Here is a 23,117-nt window from a genome sequence, read left to right as displayed (position 1 = left end):
TTTTAAAGGTACACTTCTTGGTCTCATACTTGCTAATGAAAAACTGCATATTTGTTAGCATATTGGCCATGTCATCCAGCACTCTTAGGAAACTACCATCTGGACCTGGTGATTGGTTACTCATTAATTAGTTTATTGCAAGACCTCCTCTTTTAACATTTTACTGTCATATTTGAACGAAGTAGATCTGATGTTTTAAATTTTAAAGATGCACATTTATGACTATGTTACAATTGGTTAGCTATCCTCCATATTGGGTAAGGATTTTAATCTTTTTTTTTTTATTGGACTTGTAATTTTAGAAGTAAAACTGACTTTCTAAAATGAAGTACTGGGTTTTGATATGGTCCTTCTCATATGACTGTTGGGCCGAACATTTGAGTTTGTCTTACCTGTGGTCCAAAATTATATTTTGAACACAAAAGTCTTCTTTTTTGGGCTCTAGAACAAGCTGGCCCAAGGAAGCAAACAGGAAGGGAATTGAGGAACTGCTTTCTACAGACTGCCCTAATTTGATACCAGATCAATTTATATACAGGTTCTCCATCATTAGTGTTTTATTAGCTGTAATTATCTGTGCTCTCCCTCTCATTAAGCACTCAATATCTTTCCCCCCAATCTACAGAGTGGTGGTAATTTCACTGATTTGAGATTTGTGCCCACACAACTTATACTTGCATTTCCTACAGAGAAAGGTGCTTTAGATTGTTTGGAATCTTTAAAGGAAAGTACTCTCCTACTACTGCTACAACCTAATCTGTCCCTTATAAGTATTAAACTAATTCAATGTATTTTTTTGTCATTATAGCATATTTCAGAAATGTATACAAGTTAAGGTTCTCTTGTACTGCAAGGCATTTTAATTCACTTAGTTCAGTATTTTGCTTTTGATGCAATTTACCATTACCTCATCTTCATACCATTTCATCTACTTCTTCGATTAATTGCATCTTATCATAACTTTAGATTGCGAGCTTCCCTAGGCCAGAGTGCTCTAGTTTATTATCTGTGTATCACTAAGTCCAAAAAGGCTCTGATCCTTCACTGGATCATGTAAATGATACAAATAGCAAACATAAACATGACTATCATCTTCTCTACCTTCTCATAGGTAGGGACCTACTGAAATAATGATTTTGCAAATTTCATGGAAAAAATTATATACAGCATTGCCCGTGAAAGCAGGCAATGTCCTTGAAATGTGTGAGAAAAACAAATAAACAAACAAAAAACTTACTGAAAACAAAATGGTGGCTCCCCAAGGGGAGCCAGCTGTCCTCATGGTGCTGTGGCCCAGCCACACAGCCCACTGGCGGGGAGGGGGGAAGGTGAGCTACTGACACACAGGGGAGCCCAACCGCCCCCACCCCTTGCCACTGACTAGCTGAGAGAACTACCTCTCATGCAGCCCCTCCTGTCTCCATCAAATGGTGGCAAGGGGCAGGGCTGTATAACAGACAGCCCTCACAATCAATCAACAGCAAGAAGGAGGGCCATACGACAGAAAACTCTTGCAGCCAATCAGCAGTGGGGGGGGGGGTACGCAACAGAGCCCCTCAGCCAATCAGAGGAACGTGGGGGGAGGGGCAACCATCATAAATCCTTGCAAGTAGCTGCCAGCCCTGTGATCTGCCCATGAAATTGGCTGACTGCCTTGAGTTGGGTAGGACCCCTACTAATAGGGACCTATTGAATTTGTAATTTCACAGATTTTACAGATTCCACAAAGTCCAGGCAATGCCTATAAAATCCAGGGGGGAGTAGGAGAAGGACGGGGAGGAACTTATGGAAAATAAAATGCTAGCTCCCCAGAAGGAGCCAGCAGTCCTCAGGGTGCTGTAGCAGCCCTGCTGGGGAGAGAAGGAGGGAGTGGGGACTGCCCATTTGAAGGACTACTGGCTGCTGTTTCTGCCCCTCACTACTGATTGGCTGCGAGGGCTGCCCATCATGTGGCCCCACCCCTCCACCAATTGGTGGCAAGGGGCAGGGCTGCATGGTAGATGGTCCTTGCAGCCAATCAGTGGTGAGAGGCATGGCCACATGACAGCAGGCCGTGTTGCCAATCAGTGCCGAGGCCACTAGGGCTCCTCTGCCAGTCAGAGGCATGGGAGGTGCACCTGTCTGGAGCACCATGAGAGCTCAAACAGCCATGCCAGCAGCTCAGCAATGACAGTGGCCAATTCCTTCAGCACCCATGGATGGAGGTCATCTGGGCCAGCGCTAACTGGCACTAACCTTTGGCAGTCTGGTGCCTATTGGACATCTGTCTATACTCAAGGTAGGGGGATTGTCTTAGTCAGTATTAAGAAATACTGAAGCAAAGAACTCATTGAAGAGTTCTGCCTTTTTCTCTGCGTCAACCACCAACTGACCTGATTTGTCCTGCAGGGACCCTATGCTACTCTGCGCTTTCTTTTTCCTCAATGTGTATCTGTAGAAGAACTTTATATTGTCCTTAATTGTTGTAGCCAGCCTAAACTCCAGTTCTGCCTTGGCCTGCCTAACTGACTCCCTGCAATAGCGCGCCAGGGTGGTGTATGCCTCCTCTGTGGCTGCCCCCTGCTTCCACTGCCTATACATCTGTTTCAGTACATCTCTGCTTCTTCCAGCTCTAGGTTTAAAATAATCCCCCAAAATTGGTCATCTTTCCATGCCAAAAGTCTGGTTCTACTGTAGTTAATGTGGATCCCATACAATCTGCATAAGCTTAATAAATGGCACTTAATAAAAAGTTTGGCTAAACCCTCCTTTGAATACAGACAAATTTGTACGTACTGAAAAAGGGGGAAACAGAAATGCAAGGTACCCTCCACAGCTTTTCCAAAAGTTCATGAAGAACAGGGAACTTAAGCATGTCAATTCTGTATGTAAGAGGAACTTCATCTAAATACACTTTAATAAATGTTGGTACCCTAGGATTCCAGAACCAAGAGTAACACAAGATCCAGGTGAAGGAGGATCTTGTGAAGGGCGATCTATAAAAACTGGGGGAAATATAAGGCCCTCCAGGGTACAGTCAAGACACAGATAATAGATAGATGTTCTTCTTCTTCTTATTTACTATTCTTTTATAGACAGATATTTAATGTATCATTTTCCTAAAATCCAAACAGCACCCATCCCCTGGACCATTTGATGATCCTGTACCTACAATGTGGGTATTATGCTATAGTAAATTATAAAAGACAGCTAGAAACATTCATGGCATCGTGACACGTATAACATTCAGGTATCAACAATTTCAGTTCAGGCAAGCATAACAGATTTAAGTCTAGTTTTATGACAGTGCCAACATACACATACACAGAGAGACAACTATCTATTGGTCTGCCATTTGATGCATCAAAGACTGGTCACTACAAATGTGTTGGGAGTGTATGTACCACTAATTACAAAGCTACATGATCAGTTTGAAATAATGAATGTTCTTTACCAAAAAGAGTGGCAAGATTAGCAATTGTGTGTCAAAAAGGAATGCTTCTTTTGAAAGTATAACTTGTTTATTGTGAAACAAAAATGTTTTACAGTATAGTCTAATCCTGTACCAATTCCACTTGAAGTCAGAATGCAACAAGTGGAGGAAGCTATGTAATATTGGGTGCTAAACAGAAGTGACATAATCCAAGGAGGAAACAATTTTGGAAATAAATTACCTAATTTACTCAAATATAAGACAATTCTGAATATATGATGAAAACTCTCCTCCCAATAACTAGATTCTATATATGGAAAATTTATAAATTTGTTATAATTTTCCAGGTAGAGAAGCTAATAATTGTAGGTTTGCCTTGTATTTGTCTCCCTGCTACATCAGGGAAAATAAATCTGGGAGGTCAGGTGGCCCTCTGCCCTCTATCCCCCATAACATCTTCCCCCTACAGCCCATTCCCTCCATTTTACTGTCAGACTTTACTCTCCCTGAGAACATGGAATTGAAGAGCAAATTTGAAAACACTGACTTTGACATAAACATACCTATAGTAATTTAGTTCATTCAGAATTGAAACTGTCATAAATTTTAGTATACATACTCCATAAATACACTTTTAAGTAGCACTGTTGTACCTACATACCTATTGTACAAACAATGCACGATATTAGTACAAATCCAAAAAGCTCATGATTTACTACATGGCTCATTGGGCTGGGCCCCAACAGTCAACGATGTTTCAAGTCATGGTGACCCAATAGCTCAGCACTCACATGTGCATATACTCCAGACAGTACTCCTACTCGTATCCCACCCCCACATGCGCTAATTAGCCTCTTATTCATGACTGGAACAAGGTGTTCTTGTCTTAAGGCCTGGGATCCTCCAAAAATTTATATGAAGATGAGGCACAGGGCAACCTAGTCCAGATCCACCTCATAGAGAATGGGGCCATATAAATCATATGCACCAGCTTGACAGTGGGGGCAACAGAGGGATTCTGAGTGAAGAGGCATCCTGTTTGGCAATTTGGCAGATATCCAAGGCTGGTAAATAAACAGGAATTATTGGAAATGAGAAAGAAATGCATTGCTCAGCCGTGAGAGTGAAGAGAAAGTTGAAATGTATTCATTGTAGTGGTTCACCACAACTTGAAAAAGTTCGCGCTGAGGGGGACTAAGCACAATGGACACTACCATGCATCTTATTCCAATGGGCTGCACTAACCTATTCTTGTTGTAGGCTCCCATCAGTATGTTTGTCCAATGTGGTCCATGTGTTTTACAGTCATGATCAGTGCTGCCTGCATTTAATCAACTTCATAGTTGGTTTCCGTTGCTCAGCATGACCTACTTTTAGCAGCAGTTTAATGATAAACAATGTATTTAATGAGGTTTCCTTGTATGCAAATATAAGACCAGGAACTTTTTTTCCCCATGCTGACGAGGGGGAAAGGGAGTACCTCATTTTATAGTTGAGTAAATATGGTAACTGATGGTGCTGTTATAGGAAAATAATTCAAGCAAAAATACTAATTTTAACTACCATGATTCTACCTACCATATATCTTATTCAGAAGGGCTGAACTAATCTATCCTTGTGGTAGGTTCCCATCAGTATTTTTGTTCCAGAATTTTAGCTGCATTTAATTAAATTCATAGTTGGTTTATATTATTAAGGACATGCTACTTTTGGCAGCAATTTAATGAAAGTCAGTGCATTTAGCAAGAATTCCTTGTATGAAAATATAAGACAGAGCTTTCCCTCCCCTCTGTGCTGATTAGGGGAAAAAAACCTCAACCTATATTTCAGTAAATATGGTAGATTTGACTCCACAACACTAAATTATGTAAATATTCCCTTTATCTTCAAAGTGAACTGCATTAGCTCAGTAAGTTAGTTAAGAAGGATCAGGCTTGCTTTAATTTTCTTTTCTTTTTTAAATAATAGGGTTTGATTCTACAAACAAAATATACTTTGCTTATATTAATTAAGGCTCACCCTGCCTTAGGAAGCTTAATTTACCAATGGCTAAACTTGAGTACCAGCTCAGAGTGATAAATGACACAGGGATTCCATGAAAATTAGGAAAAAAAAGAGTGTCTCAACTCCTAATACCTTCCCTTCCCCAAACAAATACACAGCATTCGAACACAATTGTACAAAAAAGTTTTATATAAAAGTGAATGAATCCTATGAAGTTCTGAATGATAACCAAAATCACAGAGGAACAGGTATATATTGGCCAACCTAAAACATAGGCACAGGTTTTTGGGTTTATTGGCTAAACTTCCTGTGCAAATTTTGACCAAAAATATTCAGATTCACAGTTCTGCATTTTTTTTTCAGGAGACAAGATTAAAAGAGGTCTCCAGTTTTCCAGAGAATGAGAAGTACTCCTAAAGATCATGAGCTGAAAAGAGAAAATGAATGACTGTGAAGGTCATAGAAGCTACTAGCAACTGAAAAAAAAATGTTCAGTTAAAAAAAAAAACTAATGTAGCATCGTCTACATCAGGGGTGGGAAAAATACGGCCTGCAACCTGGATCCCGCCCATGGAGGGGCTTTGTCCAGCCTGCAGCGGGTCCTTCAGTCCTGCCTGGCCCAGGTACCATTCTGCCATGACATGTCCTGCTGCCCCTGGGCCCAAAGCAGGGTTGGGGCGGTTTCTCAGCTGGACTGCCTTTCTAGTTAGCCTAGGCAGCAGCAGCTCCTTTCGGCTGCCGCTACCCCCGGCCCCAGCCATGCAGTACTGGTGGACCTACACACAGCCCTGACCTGCCCCATGCCTCCTGTGCACTTGTCTGCTTACACTTAACAGCTGCAGCAACAGCAGCACTGGAGGGGCAGAAGTGTGCTTGGCACAAGGGAAAAGTGACCCCTACCCATCACCATTGCCCGACGCTTCCTGCAGCAGCTGCCCAAAGCCTGGGCTGGGATGACCTGCAGCTCCTCTGCACTGCCCCACTGGGCAGCCCGGAGACAGCAGTGACAATAGTAGAACCAAAGACAGCCCAGCATGGGCTCCATGTGGCTACTGCAGGAAATGCTGGGTACCCGTGAGGGGGAGGGGCTGCATTTCCCCCATGCCAAGCACACTTCTGCTCCACTGGTGCTGCTGTTACTCCAGATGTTCAGCATGAGCAGGCAAGTCCACAGCAGATGTGGGGTGGGTCAGGGCTGTGCGTGGGTCCCCACCAGTAACGTGGGGCTGGGACCAGCAGCTACTGCCACCTGGGCTGCCTATAAAGGCAGTCAAGCCCGGCTGTGTGCCCAGTGGATGGCAGAATGCACTATGGCTGGGCAGTGCAGAGCAGGAGCAGCGCACATGGTCTGGCTGATCCACTACTGCAGGGGGTTAGTCCAAAGCAGGCGTGGGGCACACTGAGGCTGCACGCTGTTGGTGGTGACAGGGAGGGGTGGTGCAGGCTCTGGGCTGTTGTGGGGGCAGGCAGTAACCAGTTTGGGGGGGGCGCAGGGGGCTCCCATGTACACCCCAGCATACTCACAAACTCTCCCCCACAAAACCCACAACCACACCCTCCCACACACACACACACACACACACACAATCACACACCCTACAAACACTGCACCCACCTACACCCTTCCCCACATACACTCCCACACATGCACCCGTGGGCCTCTAGGGGGAGCCTCGCTCACTCCTACCCACACACACCTCACCACACACATGCACCCACACCCCCAAACACCCCCAACCACCCTCCCCACACCCCAAAAACCTGATACACACCCACAAACATCCCCAAAACATAACCACCAAGCCCCACATATCCACCCACATCCCCACAGCCCACATACACACACAGCCTCCCCAGCCCCATATACCCCACACCCCTGCAATATACAAGAGTTAGACTTCATTTTGAGCTATTATGCAATCACCTCTGTATACATGACACAAACGCACACAAATCAAGACAACTGCCTCTTTTAAAAATAAAATTAAAATACATCATTCTGTATGTTTGATTTTCAGTATATAATTTATATTTTTTTCCAGTTCTAAGATGGCAAGCCCCCTTCCCAAAAGGAGAACTTCCAGGGCAAGGAGATGGACTGCTGATGGCAATGGTCAGGGGTTAGTCAGCAGGACTTTCAGTCCCAAGATGGTGACCAGTGGGCAGGGATACCTTTGTGGCCCTTTACAGCTCATTAAAACTCGTTAAGTAGCCCTCCAGTCAAAATAATTGCCCGCTCCAATCTACATGCACAAGCATATTCATACTTAGGGTCCTTGTACCCTTTGTCAGCACTAAATGTTGTTTCATGGAAATCCAGCTTAAAGCATTAAAAAGCACTTTTGGCTACGCAACTCAGCTCCACAACAGCAGACTCCCATTTATTGTTAGAGATGCTTCCCCCTAGTGTTCTAAAAGAATCCTCATTAATACAGCAGCTTCACCTGGCATTCCAGGAGAACCAGATTAATATAATTCTTTGTTTCTTGTTTCCTTTCAAGTTTATTTTTTCTTTTCTGATTCTTGTTTCATCAGTTTTCCCACCCTCCTCTTACTCTTTCACTTCTCTCTCTCCCCTTATAATTGTTTGCATCATAAATCTGCATGAGGTTTTTTCCAGTTCCCACTAGCTTTTGGGAGTGCCTCTTCAAGAGACAATGCCCAATATGTTCCTTCCCCAGCAAACACAATATTAACACCCATCATTAACATCACAGAGAATTTCAAATACAGAAAAAAAAACTACTCGTAGGTACCTGTTGCTGTCAAATGGAATTATTGGTCTTCCTTGAAATACAGTAAGGATGCTGTAATGTACGTGCTTTAATTTTAATTGTGCCACACCCTGCACCTGTTTGTCTGAGATCTCAAACAAAATAACTGACTCAAAGACTCTAATATCCTTGCTTTCTAGGATTTGTTTACAGTGCTGCCTATTCTCTGAAGCACATATCAATCAGGGGATGAATGCTGACAGAGCATCTTTTAATAGTTTCTGAGCACTTGGAGAAGAAGGTGATTAGGAACAGTCAGCATGGATTCACCAAAGGCAAGTCATACTGGACCAACCTGATTGCCTTCTATGATGAGATAACTGGATCTGTGGATGCAGAGAAAGCAGCAGACATAATATACCTTGACTTTAGTAAGCCTTTTGTTATGGTCTCCCACAGCATTCTTGCAAGCAAGCTGTATGGGTTGGAGGAATAGATTGTAAAGTCAAGAGAAAGCTGGATGCTGTGTCAGGCTCAATGAGTAGTGATCAATGGCTTAATATCTAAGTGGCAGCTGATATCAAGTGGAGTGCCCCAGGGCTTGGTCCTGGGGCTGGTTTTGTTCAATATCTTCATTAATGATTTGGAAGATGGGATGGATTGTATCCTACATTGGCCATTGGCACCAAGCTGGGGGGTGTAATGGATACGCTGGAGGGCAGGGCTAGGATTCAGAGGAACCTAGACCAACTAGAGGATTGGGCCAAAAGAAATCTCATGAGGTTCAACAAGGACAAGTGCAGTGTCCTGCACTTAGGACAGAAGAATCCCATGCACCGCTACAACATGGGGACTGACTGACTTGGCAGCAGCTCTACAGAAAATGATCTGGGGGTTACAGTGGACAATAAGCAGGATATGGGTCTACGGTGTACCCTTGTTGCCAGGAAGGCTAACAGCATACTGGGCTGCATTAGTAGTAGCACTGCCAGCAGATCAAGGGAAGTAATTATTCCCCTCTATTCTGCACTGGTGAGGCCACATCTGGAGTACTGAGACTAGTTTTGGGCCCCCACTATAGAAAGGATCTGGACAAGTTGGAGAAAGTCCAGCAGAGGGCAACAAAAATGGTTAGGTGGCTGAGACACATGACATTAGAGTACAGCCTAAGGGAACTGGGTTTATTTAGTTTGAAAAAGAGAAGACTCAGCAGGGATTTGGTAGCAGACTTTAACTACCTGAAGGGTAGTTCCAAAAAAGATGGAGCTAAACTGTTCGCACTGGTGACAGATGACAGAACAAGGAGCAATGGTTCCAAGCTGCAACAACGGAGGTTCACGTTGGATATTAGGAAAATCTCTCTCTCTAGGAGGGTGGTGAAGCACTGGAACAAGTTACTTAGATAGGTGGTAGTACCTCCATCCTTGGAGGTTTTTAAGGCCTGGCTTGACAAAGCCTGGGTTGAAATGATCCAGTTGGGGATGGTCCTGCTTTGAGCAGGAGGTTGGACTAGATGACATCCTGAGGTCCCTTCCAACCCTGATTTTCTATGATTCTATACAATTGCTTTGTAAGACCATCAGTTCCCACCTAATGTATGTACAAAGTTAATTTCATGAAGTGTGAGTAATTCTCTGGACTCCAAGGGTACATACAGGCATGCAAGGAGGTTGAGGGGAGGTTAGATAGAGTTAAAAATTGCCACCTAATTTAAGTCAGAATGGGGAGGCTAGCAGGGGGGCTTGAGAGGATTAGGGTGGCTAGTGGTGTCTGTGGAGAGTGTAAAGGGGAGTAGCAGGTGAGGTCTGTAGTGGGGAAGAGTGAGGGAACAAGCATGGTCTGTGGGAGGTGGGGGGACCCAGAGGGTTTGGCTAGGATCAGAAGGGCTAGCAGAGTCCTCAGGAGGGCCTGGGGTGACTCTCTTCCTCCCCACAAACCAGGGGCTGTGTTTAGACCCCTCACCCCCCTACCCCCACATCCACTAATCCCACGTGCTCTTCCCCTTCCTCTGACCCTAACTTACTTCAACCAGTCCCAGAACCAGCAACCACTGGTAAAACCAGCACCGAGAGCAGCTTGCAGGATGGGGGGGGCAGGTAGGAAAAGTACAGCCCCTGGGCTGAGACCAGCAGCCTGGTTTTCCCAGTCCCAGGGCTGTGCTGGGAACTGTACAGTTCAGTTAGAGCAGTCTCGCCTGACCCCATCTAAGTTAAACTACATTGGAGGTAGATTTAACTTAGATTGGGTAAGTCTTTTTTAGACCAATCTAACAGTCCTAAACTTCTATACAGTTCATACTTAGATCCCTAGTTTAGTCAATTTAAGTGCAAGGTCCACAACTGGGCAAACTAAGTTAGATTGGGAAGCCATTTTAAACAACAAGATCTAACCTCCCTGAATACCTATACTTAGCCTAAGTGATATGATTTTTTTTTTGTCCTAGTCATCTTCCCAAATGACTGACAGTTTTTAACAATGCAGGCAGGCATTCTTAATTGCTGTTGGGGGAAAAAAAAAAAAGCCAGCAAGCAACAATCCCTACTTCTCTGATATTTTTCTATAAATAAATAGTGCTAAATACAGATCGGAGTTTGACTCTGCAACCTTTTCTTGGTACTTTATTTTAACACTATTTTCTACCAAACTGTATGACTAAGGAGAATGCAGTATTTTACTGCAAATTGCTTATGTATATCCATTAAATTAGGATCCGCAGTCAAACACTTAATACAAATATACCATATAAAATAAAAATGAATTTGATATGCATGATTACCTATTTAGTTATAATATCCTTTGGTAAGGCTATCTCAGGGAACAGAAAATAACAGTATACAAGAGTGGTTGACAAGGTTTTGTAGCAATAAGCCAAATCAGCCTGCCTTGAGACCAAGACAGGTCAGTGCTTCCAGCCCTGCCAATGGCCATTTCACCCTGCTGACAAGACACTGAAGGAGCTAGGTACATTCACGCTTGCAGAAAAAGTGCTTAAGAGGGGACACAATTGAAGTCTTCAAATACATGAAGGGCTGCCATAAAGAAGGAATGCACCTTTTCTCTCATTGCAGAGAGAAGGACATGGACAAAAAGCCTGAAGTTGCAGTAAAGTAAGTATAGATTGGATATCCAGAAAAAATGTCTTCACTGTGAGAATAGCAAGGCAGTGGAATAGGCTGCCTAGGGAAGTTGTGGATTCTCCATCATTGGAAGCGTTCAAGAATAGGTTGGACAACCACTAGTCAGGGATGATCTAGGCAAAGTTGTGCCTGTGTTCTTTCATGGGTATTTCCCATGGTCCTGCACTTTGCTGGTTGCCCCCCACCTCCATTTCTGCTACATATCTAAGGATGCTTTTAAGTCCTCCTCAGAGGCATTGGGTGTTGGCTACAGCTAAGGCTAGGGACTTTGACTGCAGTGTGCCAATGCTCCTACTGGGACCAAAGCTGAAGGTTCCTGGCTAGAGGGTTTTGTTCCTCTGCTCAGGGTCAGCCCAACTGCTGTATCTGGGGTCAGGAAGGAATTTTACACTATGGTCAGATTTGACTGACTGGAGGGGTTTTTGCCTTCCTCTGCAGCATGGCCCTCTGCCCAGGATCTCTTCAGTAAATACTGACATGTCATATAAGCAGGACCTTGGCTGCTGTGGCTCCCCTGCTTTACCTGTGCTTGGTTAGGGTGTTACTTCTGTGTTACATTTGTCCGCGCTGATGGTACTTTTACACAGAGTTTAGATTATGGATTGTATAGATGACCTCTGGAGATCCCTTCAAGCCCTACTTCTTTATGACTTCTTGGTGATACCTTTTATTGGACCCACTGTATAACTGGGAGAGATGTTAGACAAGCTTTTGGGCACAGAATGCCCTTTTCTCAAATCCAGAAAAGAAACATGAGCTTTTAATGAGACTATCAAGCTATTTCAGCTTTAGTTTAAATGAGATAAAAAGCTTCCCAGTCCTCTGGGGGATGTCCTCAAACTCTTCTTTAATTATCTGGCCCCTTGCTCTCCAATGAGCTACCCTCTTGAGGAGACCAAGGCTTGACACATTTACCTGTCATTGGGTTAAAACTTTCCTCTCATACTAACTGGACCTTTTCCAATTTCTTTTTCACCCACATATTTAATTAATATGTCTCATTAGCAGCAATAAGCTCATTATTTTAAGCCAGGGCAACCTACAGTCTGCAGAGGCTTTGGATTCAGTCCATGGAACTGTGGCTTTGGTGACATTTGGCAACAGGGACCTCTGTCAATGCCACACCACACTTGGGCACCTACAGCTTTAGTGGCAAGGGACTCTTCTGTACCCCCATTCAGGCACCCTGGGCTCTGGCAGAGGGGAGCTTTTCCTGTACTGCTCCATAGTCAGGCAGCAGGGAGAACTGGTAGAAGCAGCTGGATTCTGTTGACTGCCCCCCACCGCTCCCTACCTCAAGATCTGAGCTAGATCATTGGCAGTGTTTTCCTCTAGCAGGAAAACACTGCCAACCCCTGCTGCAAACCCTGAGTTTTTCCTGTTTTCTTTCCACTCCCTTTTGTTTCTGTGACCAATACCACATTTTTTGTTTTACAGTGGCATATACACCTGTGGTCAATTTAAAATTAAGTATTGCACTTGCTCCTGGGGCTGGACCCTGCTTCTTCTGTTGCAAGTTTTTTTCATTGTTTCTAGAAAGAATTCTTCTGAACTACTGGGATACAGGTTTTAGCCGTGTTGGCCTACAGGCAAAAGCAGTCAGAACTCTTGGTAGATGCAATCTCTTTTATTAGACCAACTAGATAGTTGTAAAAAAAGTCTTTATTTGCAAGCTTTCAGACTCACACAACCTTCCTCAGGCGAAGACAAAGATTATAACATTTCTCCCAGGTAAAAGTTTAATTTCTACCTGGGAGAAATTTTACAACCTTTGCATTCTCCTTTGCCTGAAGAAGAGTGCATGAGCCCTAAAGCTTACAAATAAAGACTTTTTTTGCCAGTTGGTCTAATAAAAGATACCACCTCTATCAAGCATGCTGACTGCTCTGAACTGCTGGTGTTCTCATCCTCCTTGTACATACTCTGCTGGAACTTGCAAACCTCTTGCCATAATCCATGATAGTACTTTCATCTTTTCCCCACTGCCAGACATTGTCATGGCTTGCAGCATTTACCACAGTGGGTGCAGGTCCCCAAGTTATTTTTTGTGGGCTCCTACTTAGAGCACCACATGCTTTTTCTGCTTCAGGTCTCTTTTCTTAAAGTATTTTGGATTCTTTATCATACCCATAACATCAGGAATTGTCCATTCCTTATAAGCTTCAAATCTGTACTGGGTGATTTCCTTTGCTTGACAAATTCTAAATGCTTTGTCAAGCATTATCCCAGGTCTTCCCCTACTCGCACTGAGTGCTATGTTCCAGACTCCAGTCTGGTCTCTGATCCAGGAACGCAGCTACTTCCCCTCCATCCACTGCCCAAAATGACAGCTTGTGATGTTTAAAGAATGAAGAGAGAAATTCTTCTATGTTTTCATCTTCTCTTTGTACTGTATAGTTAAAATTATACTGTGCATATGTTTTACTTTTATGTGGATTGCAAAACTACTCAGATTTCTGTAACACGGTTTCAGAGGCAGCACTCTATACCCAAGTTAAAGATACCTTTATATGTGCTGCTTTCGCTGATATCCACTGACTGTGTGGAACCATGTAGAAAAAAAGTACATACTTCTGTGTCACACAGCGTGTAACTAATTTGTGGAACTCATGGTCCCCAAATGTTTTTAGAGACTCAGAAGATGACCGGACAAATTCATGCCAAATAGGTTTTTCATTGGATATTAAATATGATAGGAGTGTAACCTCCAAATTAAGGCTCCTAGGCCTCTAAATGCTGACAGCCTTAACAGAAGTGGGGATGAGAGGGGAGAAGAAAGAGATCAGTCCAGACAGGCCCTGCAAAAATACTTTCCCTTCGCATCCACTGGGTAGAAGAACCTGTGATGTGGCCCAGTATGACTTTTTTATTTTCTCATGGAAACTTGGGCTGAACAAGAGACAAACTACATAACAATATGATATTACATTTCCTTCCATTCTTTCCATCTTCTTGCATATGATCTGTACATTCACTTGGATCCTGTCTCAAAATTAGACTCAAAGGTCTTCACATCAGATATTCTGCCTCATTTGTTTACGCAAAGCCTAGTACAATGAGGCTCCAATCCTGATCACTGCCCTTGATAGTCTCAACATAAATAATAATAGAGCCTGAAAGGGGGAAGAAAAGATGTGATGGAGAAGTAGAGAAAAGGAACAGGACTAGTATAGCTGACAGAGCCAACCATGTAAAAAAAGGGGACAGAAAGAAGTGCTGAGATGTACAAGAAGCAGAGTTATGCAGAGCTTGACATCTGAATTTGCTGCAGAAAACAGGAAAATGAAGCCAGTAAACAAATTCAAGGGTGAAAAGTGTGTGACCAGTTGGAAGTAGGGAAGAAAGATTATTTTGGCTACAGGAATGGAAAGATTTTTTAGGTGTTCAGTGGAGGAAAGTGAGATTTGGCAAGCTCCTAGTTAGGAGAAGGAAAGGGAGGAAGCAACTGAGCTGCAAGACTGTAGCTGTTAACAGTAAAAGAAAAGAGTGAGAAGAAACAACAGTACAGAAATATATTAGGAGAAGACAACTTCAATTTGACGATGGTAAGTTTGAAGATATATATTAGGCAGTATCAAAAAAATAGAAAGTCTTTTTTTTTTTTCTTTATGGTCAAATCTTTCCTCTATTTCTAATGGACATGGAAGAACCTGAAAGCAAAGAAAAAGGTCATGCTGGTGTTTGATGACAATGGGATTGGTTACCCTGACCCAAACTGCTTTTACCATGCTTATGTGAACTTTGCACATAAGCCTATCATTCCTCTAGGTTTTCTTCTCAAGGTAAAACTCAGCCAATGTAGATAATAGAAGATATTTTATAAAATTATTTTATCAACATACATGCACTGTATACAAAATGCAGTTTTACTAGAAATTTTTTATTTTATTTTCACCAAGTAACTTTAGGCCCCAGTATTGGGGACATTATGTATTAATGCTTTTCATTGATGTCACATGTATATGACTTACAGGAGCCAGTATTTTTCTTTTTTTCCATTCATTTTTATGGGATACATATTTAATATTTTTTACTAATCTGGCCCTTTTCTATTAAAAACATTTATTCTCCTATATTCAATAGAGGAAAAATGAACTATTTTTGGTTTTCTTTAACTACTCTGGTTTTCTTTAACTTCTATTTGGTTAGTATATCATCATGTTTAAATATACTCATTTGTGCACCTTCTTCAGCAACCGACATCCATGTATAACTATTAATGCTGTGAATTAGTTACAGTCTGGTACACAAAGGGAAAAACCATAATATTATTTTGTGACTTTCACAAAAATATACTGGTTATATTTCTCTCTCTCTCATCAATACAGTACATTTTTTTAAAGATGTAATATCTAGACAAGTTTCCCTCTCTGACAGCATTGTTAAGAGAGGTCAAGTTAAAGCCTCTTGAGTGCCACTGCTTAAGGTTAAGATCATAATTTGCCCTGGTCACCTATCAAAAAAATGTCTTTATACCTTTGTTACATGAAGTGCAAAAGATTATAACTTTAAAAACTTCAGTTAGGGTTTGAAAAATATTTACTTTATGCTAACTCAGCCATTTGCTAATACGCCAAGAAAACAGAAGCTAATATGTATTTAAAAATGAAAATGTTTAAATTAGTACATTTATATCATTTGTTCTCAGAGAAAATTCCTCAGACAACAGACTGGCTTATATGGACAACTTCCCTCCAAAATACCCATTCTTTCTTTTTTGCTAGATACACTAATATTCTGACTAGAGATGAATACTAACATTTCCTTTTATTTTTCTGTTTTAGGTTTCCTATTTAAGTTGTTAACCAATTGTATACATATTTTGCAGAATGAAATGTAATACAAAACTGCATTGCTTAAGAATCTTGACTTACATTACAATAGGTTGAATATTTTTAAGCAGAGCTTTTGAAATTCTACTAGCCAGTACACAGATAAATGATTGAAAGCATTACCCAAAGGCCAGCATCCGTTTCTAAAACACTGGTGTCTTAGTAACAAGGAATGATAACTGCAAATGCCTTTATTAATATTAATGAACGTCATGGTGCAATATAAGGCTTTTCAAAAGAACTAAAAAAGGATAAATACTTAACCAATGCCTTAAATATAAAGCCTCAGCAAACAAAATCTTTCATCAATCAGTGAAAGAACTAAAATATCTAGCGAGATTTTGGGAAGCACAAAATATATAATACTAGTGATGCCAAGATATTCCATCATATGGGGAAGCCAGGAGACTGCTTACTGTGACAAATTCACGTATGTTGTTTTTTCTTTTCGTGTTTCAAAATTCTTTAATCTTTACAACGCTATAAAAGCTTGTTGCAACATGTCTTCCAACATTAGGCACTAGCTCTTTCAAATTGTATGCATAATTTCACAGCATTGACGAATGTGCCTGCAGTTTAACAAGCTGGAAAGTGTGGCTAATCATCAGAAATGGTTGTATACCCAAATAAAGGTCACATACTTTAATTAACATTTGTAAAAATTGAATGAAATAATCAAAGCGAACGTCATCTAAAAATGTCTGTGAATTAAAACGAGGCCCAAAACTCTGGCTAGAGCATTAAAATATTTATATCCAAAACTAGCATATTATCTATCATACATAAGAATCAAAATATATAATGTAACACATACTCTAAATAAATTAACACAAAACAAGTTTATGGTTAAGTTACAAATACAAATTTCATTTCTGAGGCCCTATTTAGAATTTGCCTTTAAAATTTATGAAGTGCAAATTACTTTTTGCATTAAATTTGTCAAGTTTTTCAAAATGGGGTGCCCCACATTAGGCTCTTAAGATCTAGTCCAATGCCTGATGAAGCTGGTGAAAAGATGGAGGGTGTGGGGGGGTATGTTGTAGGTGGGATGTGTGTGGGTGTGTGCGTGTGGAGGGGTACATGTGTGCATAGGGTGTATGTGTGGATGCGTGTGGGGGGTATGGGATATGTGGTGGGAAGGAGTGTGTGAGGGAGTGTAAGTGAATGCAAGTGTCTGTGTATGGCATGTGGATATGGAATGAGTGAGGAGGGCATGTGTGGTTGAGGTGTGGGGGTGCAGGGGTGGGTATGGTGGGGGTATGGAGGGTGTGCAGGTATATGTGTGGATGTTTGTGGGATGTAGGGAGGTATAGGTAGTGTATGTGGGTATGGTGAGGTGTGGGGGACGGTATTGAGTGTGTGTGGGTATGGTGGGAGGTGGGGCATGCAAGGGGGTGTGGCTGAGGTGTTGGTGGGTTGGGTGTGCATACGTGGAGGACTTCCTCCCCTCCGCCCACTCTTTGTGACATGGCTGAACCCAGCCCCTCTGCAGGTGGTGGGGGAAGGGGACAGAGATCAGCACTGCCTGCCTGGCTTGCAATGTGCTGCAAAGGGGCAGAAAAGCAGCTGCCGCCAACAGACAGCAAGAGAAGCCCCAGGGGGTGGGGGGCAAGGAGCTCAGCCTTGCACTGCCAGCCCCCTAGTCTCTGTCACACACCTGCCGTCACACCTGCCTGGTGGGGCTGCAGCTGAACCTGCGCTGGCTGCTGCTGCTGCTTCCATCCCACATGCCTATCCCATGCCTGCCCAGTGGGGCTTTGCGAACAGCCAAGCTCTTTCACACACCCCCTGCATCCACACATTCCCCCACCCAGTGCGCACTGCCCCAGGTGGGAGTGGGTGGGGCTCAGCCCCATGCAGAGCACAGCAGAGGCAGCTGCCAGCCAAGCCTGATGCAATTAACTAGTGGATGCCCACCTGTGTGCCAGATCCAAGCAGGTGGTAGGTAGGCCAGATTTGGCCCATAGGCCACATTTTGCCCACTCCTGGTCTAAGCTATGTTTATTGGTTCAATCTGTAAGTGAGTAGACATTCACTTTTGATTCTGGAAATGCAACTACGTGCCTACAGGGGCTCAGGCCAGAAGCAAGGGGTATTAGAGCATACCTCCCTGCTTGGCTAGAGCAAATGGTTTGGGTCAAGGCTAACCCAACCACCATGGGTGGGGAGGTTGTTTCGGGAGAGGTGTAAAGCATTCTGGGATACTGGGAAAATGTGAGTTCACTTGGATCTGGAGGGGATCTGGCACAGAAGTTCAATAAACCAATTTAACCTAAATCAGTTAAGTCTGATACTACATCCATCCATGTTTATCTTAAACCAGTTTTGGCCATTTTGAAAGTGGTTTATGTTCACTGAATTTCTGTTTGTGTTGCAGATTTGAACCAGTTTCCAATCACTTGTACCTGTTTGTGTGCAATTTCTGTCCCTAGTATTAAAGGCAAAAATCAGCAGTACTTTTATTACCTTTAACCACATTCAATAGTATACATATGATAGGAACTTGACCAGATATTCCAAGTGCTAATTATAAAGCAACACAATAGGAATTAATAATTGCTTCACACATCTAAAAAACATCTGGCTAATTATTTAGGTGTCTAAAGAAGCCTACTTTTAGGCCTCTCTACTTCAAAAACCTTGTCTTGAGGTCTGCTATCCTTTACACGTAGATTTTATTGATATTGTGCTCATACAACCAGATAAAATTACAGTACCAAAATACACTCAACGCATGTATTCATTTTTATAGAATGCATATAATTTTAGCCTAAAGGAGTCTGTACTTAAAGAATAAAGCTCAGATCAAAATGGACATTATAAGGCCCCTCCCCATAGCCTCTGCAAAGCCTAAAATGTAAACCTTGATACTACACAAGGTGATTCAAATAACTAGGCTCGGTGAATGGAGACTAAGTTGCCTTCCCAGAGCAATCCAGATCACCTAGGGCCTGATTCTGTGTTGTGGCAGCCCAACCCAGGCCCCTTCTCCATTATCTGCCCAGAGGTATACACATACCTGCCTCTACCAATGAGCTGGGCTGGGCCACCACAGCCCTCAGTGCAGCTGCTTGCAGCCTCCCTGCTGCCTGCTGTGAGCAGCCCAGGCTCTGGCATGTGGCAGGGACCTGCCCAGAGGCCAGGTCAGCTGTGGCAGGAAGCTAGGAGGTGCAAACTGCTGCACTGAGGTCCATGGGGCCCCGGCCCAGCTTGTTGCAGGAGACAGGTGCACATTGGCCTCAGGGCATATGACGGGGAAGGGACCAGGGATGTGCTGCCATAAGGACTTGGCCCCTGAGGCATGCATGCACCCACAGCCAGTGACGAGTTGGACTGGGGCTCCACAGACCTTGATGCAGCGGCTTGTACCTCCCAGCTGCCTGCCACAGCCAGCCAGCCCAGGCTCTGGGCAGGTCCCTGCCACCCACCAGAGCCTGGACTGCTCACAGCAAGGAGGTGGCAAGCAGTTGCACAGAAGTCTGTAGAACCTCAGCGTGGCTAGCTGCTGGCAGCGGGTGCACATGTGCCTCCAAACAGACAGTTGGGGAGCCACAAAGGGCCCAATACTTGTTGTGGCAGTGCTCCTTCTCCATTGTCCAACCCATGGGACACATGCCAAGCAAAATACCTTTGCATGCCATGCTCTGGCATCTGTGCTGGGGGTTGCCAAACCCTGACCTAGGCACTCAGCAAGGAGTAGTCTGCAGTTAGCCAATACCACTTTGCTGATGCCATGCCATGCCACAGCAGGGTGGTGGAAAGAAGCAGCAGATGGGTCTTTGTGTTCTCTCCACTAGATCTTATAAATCTTCATTCCTGTCCACAGTGTGGCAGAGCTTCAAAACAATCTATGGAGAGTGTTGGTCTCCCAGCCTACCCTCTAGGCTGGAACGGGGTATGCAAGCTTGAATTCCTAAGAAGCTTAAGAGAGCTGAAACATAGGTCTCCCACTTCTTGGGGCAAGTACCCAGAAAGCTAAACCCTGAATGAATGCATTCAATGAATTAATAAATTAAACAGGGTTAAGCTGTTTTAGACTTGCTTTCACTTACTAAGGGGTATTTGCAGACACACGTTTACCATGCATCAGCTGTTCTGTGGGAAATCCCTGCCCATCAGATTGCTTTAATTTTATCATTTGACCATATCCTTAGGTACCTAACTCAACCTATGCTTTATGTAGAGGCAAGAGCAGCCTGTATTGTGGATTCCACTCTGTGGATCGGGTACCTAAAAGTTATATTCTACAGTATTTAACTTTTAGGTACAGATATCTTTTATTACATCAAGCCCTAACACTATAGGGCATGTCCAGATGACCCTTCCCCGGTGCCGAAGCATGCTGCATGCCCATGTGGGGAAGGCAGCACGGCAAGCTGCAGGGACCTGAACCCAGCTTTATGCCAGGTAAGTAGGGGGTTGGGGGACAGGCCCTGCCCAGGCCCCATTCATTCCCCCCACCCCCCCTCCACACTCACCAGCAGTAGCAGCAGCCTCCAAGGCTGGAGATGAGCAAGGGGACAAGCAGGAGGCTGGAGACAGCCAGGGAATGTCTCCAGGGGCTCGTCTCCAGCCTCCTGCTTGTTTCCCTATTCACCGCTAGCCTCCCAAGGCTGGAGATGAGCAGGGGGCTGGAGACAAGCAGAAAAACAAGCAGGAGGTTGGAGATGAGAAGGGGAAGGAGCAGGAGGCTGGGGACAAGCCCCTGAAGATGAGCTGGGGACTTCCCCTGCTTGTCTCCAGCCTTGGGAGGCTGGAGACGAGCAGGGGCACGTGCAGAAGGCTGGAGACGAGCAGGGGCACGTGCAGAAGGCTGGAGACGAGCAGGGGCACGTGCAGAAGGCTGGAGACAAGCCCCTGGAGATGAGCTGGAGACGTTCTCCTGCTGTCTCCAGCCCCCTGCTCATTCCCCTGCTTTCTCCAGCCTCCTGCTCGTTCTCTTACTCATCTCTAGCCTCCTAAGGCTAGAGACTAGCAGGGGAATGAGCAGGGGGCTGGAGACTAGTGGGGGGGCTGGGAGGGGAGCTGTAGCCCCTGGGTGGGGGCTGTGACCCTGCAGGCAGGTAGTCCATGTGCTGTGTCAGGGGGCTCTGCCCTGTGGGGGGCAGGGGACCCACCCCTCCTAAGCAGCCCCCACACCCACCCACACACTGACTGACATCCTCCCCACATCCCCCCCTCCCCCCTTCTCACCCCCTCCTGCAAACCCCACATCCCCCCCATCACAAACTCACCATGTGATAAGGAAACCAAAAGCAAATATTAAAACATAGATATTTAGGATTTATTTTATTATGATGCTAGAGAAACTGGTAGGCTTACAAATTGCTTTAACAATGTAGGCAGGCAGTGGGGGGAGAACCAGGTTCAACTCCGCTACAGCAGCCACCACCTCCTGCCAGGGGCAGGGGGATGCAGACAAGGGTCCCTTGCCCCATAGGCCTGACAGCTCGGGGCCCCTTCCAGCAGGGCTGGAGGTGCAGGAGCTGTGGGTGGGGGGCAAGGGGCACAAGCAGGGCCAGGGGGGGCAGAGGGAGTGAGGGGCACCAGCAGGGCTGGTGGGGTGTGGGGGGACCTTTCATTTTAATCATGGATTTTAGGGTTATCAGAGAATTTGTGATTTTTTCAAGCTGCTGAAGGATAGTTTGGGACTGAAACTGAGAGTTATAAAAGTATTTGGTATTAGACTTAATAAGTTCTTTGTTACTATAACTTTAAAAATGTAAATAGGAAATCATCTAATTCTTCAATTAAACCTCTCTGAGTTTAGACATCAAATTCACAATGCTAAAGGACTCATTTTCCAATTATTCAATTAGGTAAAAATCCTGGACTACAAGGAATTAGTGAATCCAGTTTTGGCAGAAGCTCTTGGTTGTAAGAAAGAGCTTTTTTTTAATTGATGTTTTATTAGAAGTTACTGAACTTCTCTTTTTTTTGAAGGTTAAAGCAATCTGGCCATGTTAGGATTTTTCTCAAATTACTTCACTCATGATGTCATCAAAATACCAAGTTTGGGTCTGGTACAGCACCACACACAAAATTATAATCATTTAATTACGACAAGATTTACTCATGTAATCACAGATTGCAAGACTGGACTTGTGCAAAAAAGTGCTGTATTTTTACCAGAGTAAATTTTTAAAATCTTTCTAGAACTTTGTTCTGCTTTAACTATTATTTATTATTTCTGGCCAACAGACAGATTAGGTTAGGTCTTTTATCTTTTTAGTTTCTTGTTCTGAACATTTTAATTAACTAGAACACCTTTCAATAATAGAAAAAAATAACAGTGTAAACTTCTGTTTCAGTATTACTGAATTTTAACTCAATTGCATCCACGCGGTAGTGATATTATTCCTATATATTTTCACATAGATGCTTTCCTTATGTGACTGGGAGTACCCCAAAATAATTTATTTGTAATACAATATCTTTAGCACCAAGTTTAGAATTCCAGTTTTGGCTCAGGATGCGTCTTGGGGATTTGTATGGTACAGGCACAGAAGTTTATTACAGTCTACTTAACAGACTATTGATTACAGCAAGGAAATAATTATACTGAACTGGAAGAAACCTGAACCTCTCTAACTCTATGCAGACATTAAAGTGTTTTTGACTTTATACCCTTGGAAACAATAACTGCTTACACTGAAAAGACTGGAACAATTTTATTGGACCTGGGAGAACTATATTTTTTTAGAGAGATGATACTGTAATTAACACACTGGGGTTGATGAACCCACAATCATCACATATTTTTAAAAAGCCACATGGGCATATAAGATCTTAGGTTGGAAACTGAGAAGGGAGGTTATGATTATACTCTATCTTGGTAATGAATACCTTGAAAATTAAATGTATCGATGTTAAATTAAACCATGATTCAAACTGGATGTATGCTGTGGCAAAAATATACTAATTAATTTTGTGATTAGAAGTATTTAACTCTCGGCTGCTGTTCAGAGAGAACACTAAATTTTATTTGCAACATTTTTCTAGGAAGTTGCAACTTTCA

General features: G+C 43.4%; 1 protein-coding gene across 20 annotated transcripts in view; it reads right to left on the bottom strand.

The window, feature by feature from the left end:
- BAZ2B (bromodomain adjacent to zinc finger domain 2B) overlaps positions 1–23,117 on the bottom strand; it is a 288,601-nt gene that overhangs the window by 127,187 nt on the left and 138,297 nt on the right. The window lies entirely within an intron of this gene.

Source organism: Alligator mississippiensis, chromosome 4, assembly GCF_030867095.1.
Source record: "Alligator mississippiensis isolate rAllMis1 chromosome 4, rAllMis1, whole genome shotgun sequence".
NCBI classification, from domain to species: Eukaryota; Metazoa; Chordata; order Crocodylia; family Alligatoridae; genus Alligator; species Alligator mississippiensis.
Note: the sequence above shows the minus strand (reverse complement) of the source record. Positions and strands in the feature narration are given on the sequence as shown.